This window comes from Octopus bimaculoides, chromosome 8 (genome assembly GCF_001194135.2).
Source record: "Octopus bimaculoides isolate UCB-OBI-ISO-001 chromosome 8, ASM119413v2, whole genome shotgun sequence".
NCBI classification, from domain to species: Eukaryota; Metazoa; Mollusca; class Cephalopoda; order Octopoda; family Octopodidae; genus Octopus; species Octopus bimaculoides.
In genome coordinates, this window is record NC_068988.1 from 89,687,725 (window position 1) to 89,700,602 (window position 12,878).

General features: G+C 33.7%; 1 long non-coding RNA gene across 2 annotated transcripts in view; it reads right to left on the reverse strand.

Moving 5' to 3' along the window:
- Positions 1-12,878, reverse strand: part of LOC128248526 (uncharacterized) — a 21,966-nt gene that overhangs the window by 6,455 nt on the left and 2,633 nt on the right. The window contains exon 3 of one of the 2 annotated variants that reach the window (XR_008264700.1): positions 10,423-10,639. The exons of the other annotated variant lie outside the window; for it this stretch is intronic. This is a non-coding gene — a long non-coding RNA (uncharacterized LOC128248526). Of the gene's footprint in view, positions 1-10,422; positions 10,640-12,878 lie in introns of those variants that run through there. 2 annotated transcript variants of the gene reach the window in all.

Here is a 12,878-nt window from a genome sequence, read left to right on the forward strand (position 1 = left end):
TATATATATATATTTAATTATTTATTTATATGCCTATACACATATATATTTATATTTATATATAAATATATTTATATATATGTATATATATTGTATACATATATATGCATACATACATATATACATACTTACCTACATACACTGAAATTTTATATTAAACAGATTGACAATCTGTCACCATTAATAAATCCACGAAATTTCTATTCGCATATCGTAATTTTATCCCCTGTCTTTAAATAGTCGGTTGAGTGTTCCATAGAGTATATTTATAAACAAAATTTGAAGGAGATATTGATTATATCATATTTAATTCAAACATAGATAGATAGATAGATATATATATAGATAGATAGATAGATAGATAGATAGATAGATAGATAGATAGATAGATAGAGATAGATAGATGCATACATACATATACATACATATATACATACATATACATGCAGATACATGTTTATATGCATGCATGCATACATACAGGCATACATACATACATACATACATGCATACATACATAGCTATAATAATAGCGTTGAAGATTTTTATTAGCATTCATAACACAGACAAATTGTTAGCTTCACTTAACATCACTTTAAACAATTATTATTTTGTCATAATTCCGTCAAACCAATTGTTCATGTGCTTTGGCTGGCCAAAGTGCCTGTTTCTCTATATAGCCGTTTTAGCTTTAACTCAGGGTCAAAGATCAAATAACTCGTCATGCACTCACAGACCCATACACACGCCAACAGCCAACACAAATGCATAAATGCATACGTATATTTCAATTCCTCTATCTATCTACCCGTCTATCTATCTATCTATCTATCTATCTATCTATCTATCTATCTATCTATCTATCTATCTATCTATTTATCTATCTATCTATTTATTCATCTGTCTATCTAACTGTCTGTCTGTCTATCTATTTATCTATCTCTCTGTCTGTCTGTTGATGTATTATATATGTCGTTCTTTCTCTTTATCCCTCTACTGACAATGAGCTATGCTCGAACCGTCAAAAACTCTGTCTTTCTACTGAGTGTTAAAGTAATACATTCTATGCACACAACCTCTTCTTTGTTGTTATTGTTATATCTAGTGTTCGATTGTCTGATTTGACTATCTATCTATCTATCTGTCTATCCATCGATATATATATATATATATATATGCATATATGCATATATGCATGTATATATGCACACACACAGACAACACACACACAAATATATGTATATATATGTGTGTACCTGTGTGTGTATGCACACACAATCTAAGGCACATATCCTAGATCGTTTTAACTGGGTTAGCTAGTAAAAGCAATGCGCCATTTCATTCTTAGAGATCATAGTGAGTAAGTAAATTTGCAGCAGTGTGCTGTAGCATTAACCTGTTACGTAACGAGACATATAACTACAGTATACTTATAATCTTTATACACATACACTAGCACACATGTATATATACATATGTATGTATATATATATATATATATATATATATATATATATATATATATATATATATATATATATATATATATATATATATATATATATGTGTGTGTGTGTGTGTGTGTGTTGTGTGTGTGTGTGTGTGTATATATATTCAAGCATACACATTATTATTTTTTGTTATTGATTCCAAGGCACGATTTAAGAACGAGAGTTAGAATAATGAATTTCAAAATCGAAAGATGTCTTCCTTTTTAATGTCTAAGAAAAAGTAAAATATATGCATATAGGTTCATGTGTGTATTCCAATGTATATGTATACACATTGAAATGCGTAGGTACTTACAGACATATACATATATATTTTTATCTGTGTAGTTCAGTATGTGTTTGTGTGTGTGTGTGCGTGTGTGTGTGTGTGTATGTGTGTGTGTGTGTATGTGTGTGTGTATGTGTGTAAGTGTGTGTGCGTAATCGCGTGTGCGTACGTATACTTACAACTTTTGCAGGTACAGCCTTAGAAAAATATAACATGTATGGAAATTTTGTTGAGTTTTAATGCGAGTTTATATTTCTTCACTTTCTACTTCCCTCCCAGAAGCTATGAAAGTGAAATTATCAAAGTGAACGAGGAGTATAAAGTTTTTTTCTTTTTCCCCAAACATGTTTGACGTCCATGTTTGTTATTTGACATTGTTAACGCTGTGCTCATACTTGGAAAAGAGCAGCGATAGAAATTGCCATGAGAGCAGCAGCAGCTGTAAAATAACAACAACAACAACAACAGCAGCAGCAGCAATAAGAATATGAAGAATATGAAATGAAAAAATAAAATTAAAAGGAAGAAACGACAATACCACTAACAAAATTAATAGTAATAGTAAAAATAACATTAACGCTATCAACGTTTGACATTTAAAAGTCAATCTGCCGTCTTCTATAAGATAACTATTAAGAACATTAATGTGTTTTACTCTAAAAGTATGTTGCTATTTTTCTTCATTTTTACTTTTCTAAATTCTGCGATGAGTCAATATATTCCACATTATTTCACGGATGTGTAAATAAAGGAGCTTTCATGGTATGCTCCTTCATTTTATGGTTTGCTAGAAATGAAACTATATTTTAATATGGTGACCAATCCTTTCTAAAGAAATGCTGAAGGAAAAGAGGAAACGTTTTAGAAAAAAATAAAGAATATAAAACGAAAAGTGATATGTGAGTGAGATTATGGAGTTTATAGGTAGAGGCTAAATTATATTAGGAATATCCATTCTAAAACCTAATTTTCGGAAAGTTGAAGAGGATGAGGTTATTATAGCTAATATCGATTTTACTGTAGAAATTATTTCCGAAAATTCAATTCATTCGCTTCAGTAAACAGAATGAAGTGATGTTAACAGCGATGAAATTAAGGGTTTGGAACTTCATAGTTACTTGGCTATAAAATGCTTGCGCTGTTTATAGTACCTCTTTTGGTGTATATACTTACATGCATTATATATATATATATACGTACATACATATATATATATATATACACACACACATATATATATATATATATATATATATATATATATATATATATATATATATATATATATATATATATATATATATATACATACATACATACATATATACGTATATGCACGCACATATATAAACGTGCGTATGTAAATGATTACATTTGTTTATACTATATATGTGATTATGTCTGAATATTTAGCCGGTTTGCTTTGTGTATATTACGATAGAAAGGTGGGGGTAAAGTCAAAAGAACTTTAAGGCTACAAACACGAGGGGCAGAATATAAAGAAAAAAATTATCCCATACATAAATAAAAAAAATTGAAGTGAATGGAAAAGGATCGCCAGAGGTGGTTGCAGTTTGTCATAAAGAGTTTATATCAACTTCATAAAAATAACATCCATTCAAGCATATTTAAATGCATAGGAACATGCACGAAAACACACACATGCAGATGCTAAGAATTGCACACATATACAGAGAGAACGATCTAACATTTACGCAAATGTATTGCACATATACTATATGATTGAAATAAGAAATTACGTCAAAATACGTATAAGCCAGAGCGCATTGCTTTAATACATTGAAAGTATCTCCAGACTTTTATACACTATCGGGAATCTACGCATTTGATGAATGTAGGATCGCAACAGCGATATAATTTGTTTTTATCAGATTTTAGTGAGGTTTGAATATTGTGAGCTCTTTAATCAGCTAGTTTTAATATTCATCAATATTCAAATAAATCATCTTTTATATTATTACACTTTCTTCAAAATTTAATTAGCAAACGAAGACTTACAAGCAGATTTTTAATGGATATATCATTATGAATAACAATAACATTGATAGAATATCCAAAGTGCAAGAGCCGCAATGCCCTGGCTCTTCAAATCCACCGTATCTTTTGGTAGTGATATTCCAGCTGTTAAGGACAGGATGAGTAATCGTGTGTGAATAGATCTTGAGTAAAACTGAGTCGTTCTGCTTATATACACACGCCTTTATATCGACACACACTTGTATATATGTACACGTGTTCTTTCAAGAACGAATAATACATGCTTATGATGGTTAGACTGATAGATGGATAGGTAGGTAGATGGATAAATACGTGGTACTTCGTCGGTTACGACGCCGAGGGTTCCAGCTGATCCGATCAGCTGCAAGTGGCTGAGCACTCCACAGACATGGGTATCCTTAATATAGTTCTCGGGGGAGATTGAGCATAACATACAGTGCGACAAGGTTGTCCCTTTGGAATACAACTACAACAGAAACAGGAAGAAAGAGTGAGAGAAAGGTATGGTGAAAGAATAAAGCAGGGTTCGACACCCCCACTGCCAGAACCTCGTGGAGCTTTAGGTGTTTTCGCTCAATAAACATTAACAACGCTCGGTCTGGGAATGGAAACCACGATCCTACAACCGCAAGTCCGTTGCCCTAACCACTGGGCCATTACGCCTCCACTGATAGCTAGCGATAGATAGATAGATAGATAGATATATAGATAGATAGATAGATAGATAGGAACAGAAGATCGTATACGTTTATGCGAATATATATGCATAGACATATATATTTAGAGAATCTTCTCCCAGTAAGAGTCCATTGTGTCCCTATGCACCGTTTTAATTTAATGTCATCTGGAAGAGAAATCGTAATGCTATACAGTAATCGCTCGCCATATCGCCGTTCACCCATCACTGTTCACCTATCGGGGTTTATTCTTTAAGTTTACGTCGATTCTTCCGTGTTGTTGTCTTGCATTTATAATAAAATATACACAAGTTACAAAAATCATGCAGTACCGTACTGTTTCTGCTTCGCGGATTTTCACCTATGGTGGAGCCTTTTGGAACGTAACTCCCGCGATAGTCGAGGGGTTACTGTAAACTAAAGTTTTAGAACGATGTATATTGCTAGACAGGGTTCTCTTGAATGTAACTGTTACATGGATATGAAAAGATTTGACTCTTCGATCGGGAGATGTATGAAGCTTATAACACCCCGTAACTTTTATAAATGGTTTATAAATAATATCGAATAAGTATTTGAAAATGACTAGACATATTTCCCAGTATACGGATATTATTTGCGCGAACAGGTGTGATCCTTGTGGTATTTTTTCTCGTCGTCATCGTCATCGTCATCATCATCATCGTCGTCGTCGTCGTCGTCGTCGTCGTCATCAATTATGATCATCATCCACGTTATGGCTACAATTATTATTAAGGCATCTGTAGACATATGTCGCGCTGTGTCTTTAAGACGATCGTTTTTCATTTTGCCATCACAATAATGAGCAGCGCCATTACGCTCTTGTTTGTGATGTGGCTTCATGCATATACACCCACTGATAATGATGATGATGATGATGATGACGACGACGACGACACTGACGACGTCGATGATAATGACGTTGATGACAAAGACGATGATGATGCAGTTTTTTGGGGGGGTTTTATCATTATTTTTGCGTGGCTGATCTTATATTAATGTACTTCAATTCGCCATTCGATTTACGACAAAAGGGATATTTACCAGTAAATATATCTTAAGCTATATCAAAGAAATTGATAATACGTAGATACGTCTCAACTGTAATTTCTAAATGTAGCCATTTGAATATTTTGATAAACACATTCCTAAAGGTATCCATTGTATGACCAATCATACGTTGCAAATTGAATGTCGCATCCTGAAGGTGAGTAGCAATATGAGTAGAACACAAATTCTAAAGAAACATAGCATACAATTATGTTATTTAAGAAATCGCACCCCTTATTACAACGTGGCATGGCTATGTCAAATAATACTTAGCTACTCCCTTAAACCCCAAAAGAATTTTCGCATAATAGCAACATTTTCTCTCGTGAATAACATTAGTATCAGCTTCCTTAATTGGAATGAATGCGCTTCTGACGTTTGAATATATATATATATTGATTTGAGTGTGTGATTGAGTCTACGGGTAGAGATAGGGAAAAGATTGATATTGTTATAGACATAAAATATACAACCCCACAGGACATAATTAGTATTAACGCTGTATTTTTCGTCAACAAATGCCTTTATATTTTTAAACTATAACATCAAGTTTATAACACTGGCGATGTGAACGGTATGAGCGAATGTCTCCATCATACATGATCGCTTCTTGTGCACGTCTTCTTGTACGGCATATCCTGTTTCCAGATTTATATCCCTCATTAGACGGCGTAAAATAATTGAAGTGACTCTGAGGACAAAATGATGATGTTATCACTATAGTACCGTTCAATACATTTCTCAAGATAACGGATGATGCGATGAAGAGAGGTGCTTTTATACCCAGTCGGTTTAAACAACCATCGGAAGAATATCTCTCACAGAATGTTCAAAACATACGTATACATTTTCGGTTAGGTGGATTAATACATTATCGGGTAGGTGGGTTTATATATTATCAGTGGATTTAATAACTGTAATTATGGACATGGAACTATCACAAAGACTTGAAACGACTGCTCAATATAGTGAGTACAGTAAATATTGATTTCAAATGTTGGTACAAGAACAGCAGTTTCGAGGCAGGAGGTAAATCGATTAAATTGACCCCCGTACTCATGTCGTACTTATTTTATCGAATCCGAAAGGAAGAAGGGCAAATCGACCTTTGTGTAATTTGATCACAGAACACAGAGACGAAATGCCGCTAAGCAGTTTGTGCATCGCTGTACAGAATGTGCCAGCTCGCCGAATTAGAGAACATTAAATAGTAAATACATACTCTTAAACGTCTAGCGTGCTAAAGTTTATTCATCTCAACTTCTTTTAGATGTTGCTAAATTTCCTCTCGAAATGTTTACTGATAGGACACAATATGTTTAGCTAGGAAAACTTAGCTATCGTTGCATTATTAGCATGGAGTATATTAACGCAGGTTATAAATACCAAACAATTCGTACTACACGTCCTCATACAAACATTAGCTTAGCTTCAGATCACGTAAACAGCTAATGATCTTAGAAACAAATTCCTTTTTAAGCTACATAAAATAAGCCCTTCATCTAAAGCTGCGCGACGTCTGTTCCTGTCATATGAAAGGAATATTTAACTTTAATATGCAAGGTATACAAAGCGCATTCCTTGCGTTTTACCAAGCGACTGTCGCAGATCCACTTGAAAGATAATTTACTAGGTTATACACCAGCATGAGCGACAAAAGTTTCAGCAAGCAATACGTAAACATGTTCTCATTTCGACACACGCATAATAAACAGAATTTAGTTATTAAGTCCTTACAGAGAATTAAATATCTCTTGCGCCACACTACATATCAGTAACAAATTCTACAGATTTTACAGTTATTTGTCCAATGAAAAAAAAATATATAAGTTATTCCACACAAAAGCAATAGACACATCAAACGTACAATGGTGGTTAATTGTTGATTGTCATCACGGAAATGGCATTGTTTCTTATGTCAAGAAAATCAGTGAATAAGAACGAATATATTAGTATGGTAAACTAAGATAAAAATAGAAATAAACTAAACGAGGTAAAACCGCAAACCACACCCCTCAATACTTGTACAAAGGACACACACTTGAGAGTTATGTATATGCATATGTGTGTCTGTATATATATATGTATATATATATATATATATATATATATATATATATATATATATATATATATATACATATACTTGTTTAATATATGATTTGCAATATTCTTTATGTGAGTTCGTGTGTTGAAGTATATTTTGTTGTGTCTGAGGTGAGTCATTCTCTTTTAGTTCCTTATTATTTAGCACACTCAACGGTAAAGTTACCATTCACTTACTTATTTAATTTTCTAAAATTTTGGGTTGCGATATATATATATATATATAGGTGTGTATACATATATATATATATTTATATATGCATGTATGTATGTAAGCATATATATATATATATGTATATATATGCGTACATACAGAAGATGCCCTTCAACATGTCCAATTAACTGTACTGGTAGCTTATGTTGATAAAAATACTGAAAACCTAGCAGCCCCAAAATAACCTATTCGGCAGATTACTGGAACATTATGGGTAGCAGTCCTCGCGTGGTTTCAATAAGGGAAGCAAAGATAACCTGAAGGAATGCCAGACGATGTTCGCAGAGTATTAACTATCCATCATTTAAATGGGTACGGTACTCTGAGACTGTTGCTTCAGCATAGTGCCGTTCCAACAAATTTACAGGACATATGTTCAGCAATTTAATCTGATAAGGATTTTCATATTGCAAACCATATATCTCCTTGAAAATGATCGACAATGGCAAGTGATCGTAAATTTGCAGACCAGCTGAGATAGATATTTGTTGCAAGCTTTGTTTCTGCTCTCCGTGTCTGCCACAAAATGTATACGATTCACGACAGAAGAGTAATAATGAGCATTGAAAATGTAAAAAGAACCGTAAATAATGAGATGGTGCATGCACTGATCAACTAGATGCTGAAATACAAGAGTTCAACAGTTTACTACAGCTTGCCATATGCAGATCACCAGTAATACTTGTTGATCGAATGTATACAGGTCCATCGACGGAAATGATCACATAGATATGCACAACAACGACAGACGATTATTTTAGAGTTAATCAGCAGAATAATTAATGAAGTGGGGGAGCCTGATATGTACTGACGGTCCAAAGGGTAGGTATAACAAACTGTTTCTTTCTAAAGTTATAACTGTTATATTTTTGAAAGATTTAACTTAGCTAATCAAAAAGTGTTTAATATAAGATCTGATTTTCTGTAATTGAAAATAGGGTAAATTTAATGAATTTCTAATTCTATCAAAGAGCATTTGTATTTGGACAAAATACATTTTATATTAAAAGCATGTGTCTTAAACGGATAAAAAATTCAAATTCAAATTTCGCTTTATTGCCGTCGGTGAAGCTATGTCAGGGAATAGTATACACATGAAAAGGTAGGGTTAACAAATTTTGCATTCGTTTATCTGTCCTCTTCTCTACAGTTTTCCTCAATACAAGCATATTTAGATATAAATATGTCAAAACGAGGTTCATAAATATTCAACATTTTATATTTAAGCACATTTAAATATTTAAAACTTGAAATTCAATGTTCGAATAATGGAACGACAATTTCTTAATGAAATATTAAGAGTGAGATCTCAGAAACCTCAGCGATAAGTGGGAAGCAGGCAGGTAGGAAAGGAAGAAGACAGAGAGCGAGATAATGAATAAAGCACAAATTAAAATGTATAAACGGAAATTAGAAAAGATAAAAGAATACAGAAAATGAGAGAGAAAAGGTTTAAAGAAGAGAAAACTAAGGACAAAGAGATGGGAACAAAATAGAGTAATACAGGGAAAAAGAATCATATAAAGAATATGATTAGAATAACGGGCATTCATGCATTCGTTGCTGTTATCTTTGAAGAGTATATATGAAGCATGGAGGGATTGAGAGAGAAAGGGAGAAAGAAAATAAGATGTAGGAAGAAAAAGAAAAGGGCAAGAGTATAAAGAATGATAAATTTGGTAACTATACAAAGGAAACGGCTGATCAGACACTTTAAATTGAATATCATGACATGATATTTAAAATTTTAACGGAAGAATAGGTTTTCTACTTGTAAGTAATGAAGATATGTGGTTAGGAAACAGCGTACAGTTTTTAGAGGATGTAAGCTTTACAACAATTTACTTCAAGAAATGTAGCTGTTCACATAGCGTTTTCATGTTTTTGTGAAGATACATTTTAAGGAAGAAAACTGTTACTAACGAACGAATATTCGATGCTCTTTAGAGAATTTCTAAAAGCTTTCAGAAAATTTCAAAAATTATGTGGAAATGGCTCACTGAAATAACGATCGAGATATAAGGTCTAATATCTATTTCTTTATTGCCCACAAAGGTCTAAACATAGAGGGGACAAACAAGGACAGACAAGAGGATTAAGTCGATTACATCGACCCCAGTGATTAACTGGTACTTATTTAATCGACCCCGAAAGGATGACAGGCAAAGTCGACCTAAGCGGAATTTGAACTCAGAACGTAACGGTAGACGAAATACCGCTAAGCATTTCGCCCGGCTTGCTAACGTTTCTGCCATCTCGCCGCCTTTAATGTTCCAACCGAGTCATTTGGTTTATGTTTTACTGCTACAAATTAACTATATTACAACCTTCACTAGCCTTGACAACTCTGTGTGTGTGTGTGTGTGTGTGTGCGTGTGCGCGGGCGCGTGAGTGTGTGAGTGTGTGTGTGTCATATAACCTACACCAGTACAGCCTGTGTTATAGACGCCTAATTGGCGACAAAATCCGTTAAGCATTTTAAGTTTAACAGAATTGCTCGAAAATCTGTGAAAAGGATAGATTCACATAATACAGTGTTAATGATTATCACGTGGAAATGCAAGGATTTAGAAATTTCAGGTTAGTATTCGATGAACTGGGAGTGAGACAACTATTAGCTTTTCTTAAAGATGGTCTCCCGGAGAATGCTCTACCGGATATATAGATATACCGGAGGTAAGACTGTTCAGTCGGTGTGGCCTCGATAGACGTAGTAGGAAGTTAAACTGGGAGAAGCAGAACTCCAAATATCTTTAAATCTGTATGTAAGAACCTGTGAAGAAAGGATGGTAAGATTAGTGCTGTGGCAGTAGATCAGCATATGTTTTAGGGCAGTCTCAATAATCAAGATCACACATGCCCTTTAGTCTTTATAGAATGTCCTCGGGAACGATACTATTCCCGTAATGTTTTCTTTGGTGTGAGGAGACTACAGAGGGCAGCAGTACCCTAGGTGTGGCTGTACAAAGGAGGAGGGTAGATGAATAATGACATCTTCCTCTCTGGACCACAAAGTTCTGAAGATACAGAAGCTCATTCTGTGAGACATATGGTTTTTGTCGATGTGGGTACTCCAGCTGGTGTGAACAATCACTCCTAAGTTACTAATATTATTTAATACTGTGAGAAGTTCCTCTGAATAAAAGGAATACGGTTTTTGAAGGACAGTCTTCTTAGAATGGTGCACGAGTTCAAACGTTCCCTCATTTCACAGCGTTTTGTCCTTGCTACCCATTGACGTGCAGCATGAAGAGCAGACTGGGGTTTAGTTTGGTCTCCTTCTTCTTTCATAATTTTATGGAGCTTAGTCATTTGTGCATATTTTCATTTTCTTGCGTTTGGTAGTACATCAGTTGTCGTTTGTATAGGCTATAAAGAGAAGCTAGATCAAAAGAGTCTACTGCAGAACACCACGGGTAACATTTGAGGGCCTTGAGTGGATTACACCGATGAACATCAGGTTATGTATGTTCTGTTCGCCAAGAAATACTTAAACGAGAGTAGTAGTTTTCCATGGATTCCATCATTTGACAATTTCGATAAGAGGATATTGTGATCTACATTGCCGAACGCCTTACTGAAGTCAAGAAGTCAAGATATACAACAGCAGAGAACGAAACTAAGATTAATACACACACACACACACACACACACACACACACACACACACACACACACACACACATACACACACGCATACACACACACACATACACGCACACATACACACACACATACGCACACACAAGCACACACACACACACACAAGCACACACACACACAAGCACACACGCACACACAACAAGCACAACACACAACACACAATGCACACACATGCATATGTATGATGAATGTATATATGGATATATATATATATTCACAGAAACAGAAATATACATACACATATATATACATATACATAAACACATGTATACATACATGTATGCATATATGTATATCTATATATGACACATATATATAGACATGTGCATATAGAAATATACATAAATGTATGAGCTTATATATGTATATATATATATATATATATATATATATCCTTATGTGTGTGTGTATATGTGTGTGTGTGTATGTATTCATGTATGTATGTATGCACACCAGTAGGTTAAGCTATTTTATTTTGATTTCAATAAGAAGTTTTTAGAACTATATCCGCATTCACCAAATTTCTCAATTTTCCCAATTGGTTCTTCCAACATGACACATTTACATTTTCAGTTCACCGCCATTGTTTCACACCTTTTAATCTCTACCTCCAATATCTATGTTATATTCTTTCCCTATACATCTTTTCCACACGTATAGAAAAGTTCAGCTCTTCACTTTTCCATCTTATATATTTCTTTCAAATACATTCACTTCGAAAGAAAATCTGCTGAACGCCATCTCTATAATTTAGAAACTTTCATCTTTTCTCATATCTTCCCCTGTGATATGCTTAATGTTTCCTCTTCCTCGCTTTTCCTTGCCTGTTATTCATCTTTTCCCTGTTATTGACTTCTCGTTCTGGATATACGTACACCACCAGAATCACGCATACGTGTAGAAATATCTATATACATTTATACACATACACACATATGCACATGGGTATATTTATATTTATGCACAGTTATTCATGCATGTAATTATGTAATACATATACATACATACATATATATATATATATGTATATATATATATATATATATATATATATATATATATATATATATATATATATATATATATATGTATGTATGTATGTATGTATATAATATATGTAGAAGATATTGATAAATAGTTACATAGTTTAGTAGAGATACATATATCTGTAAATAGACAGACAGACAGGCAGGCAGGCAGGCAGGCAGGCAGATAGATAGATAGATAGATAGATAGATAGATAGATAGATAGATAGATAGATAGATAGATAGATAGAACGGCGCATTGTGTTCTTAAAAAAGAATCTATATTTGAGGTGTTCTTGTCTACTCACCTGTAAATGATTAAC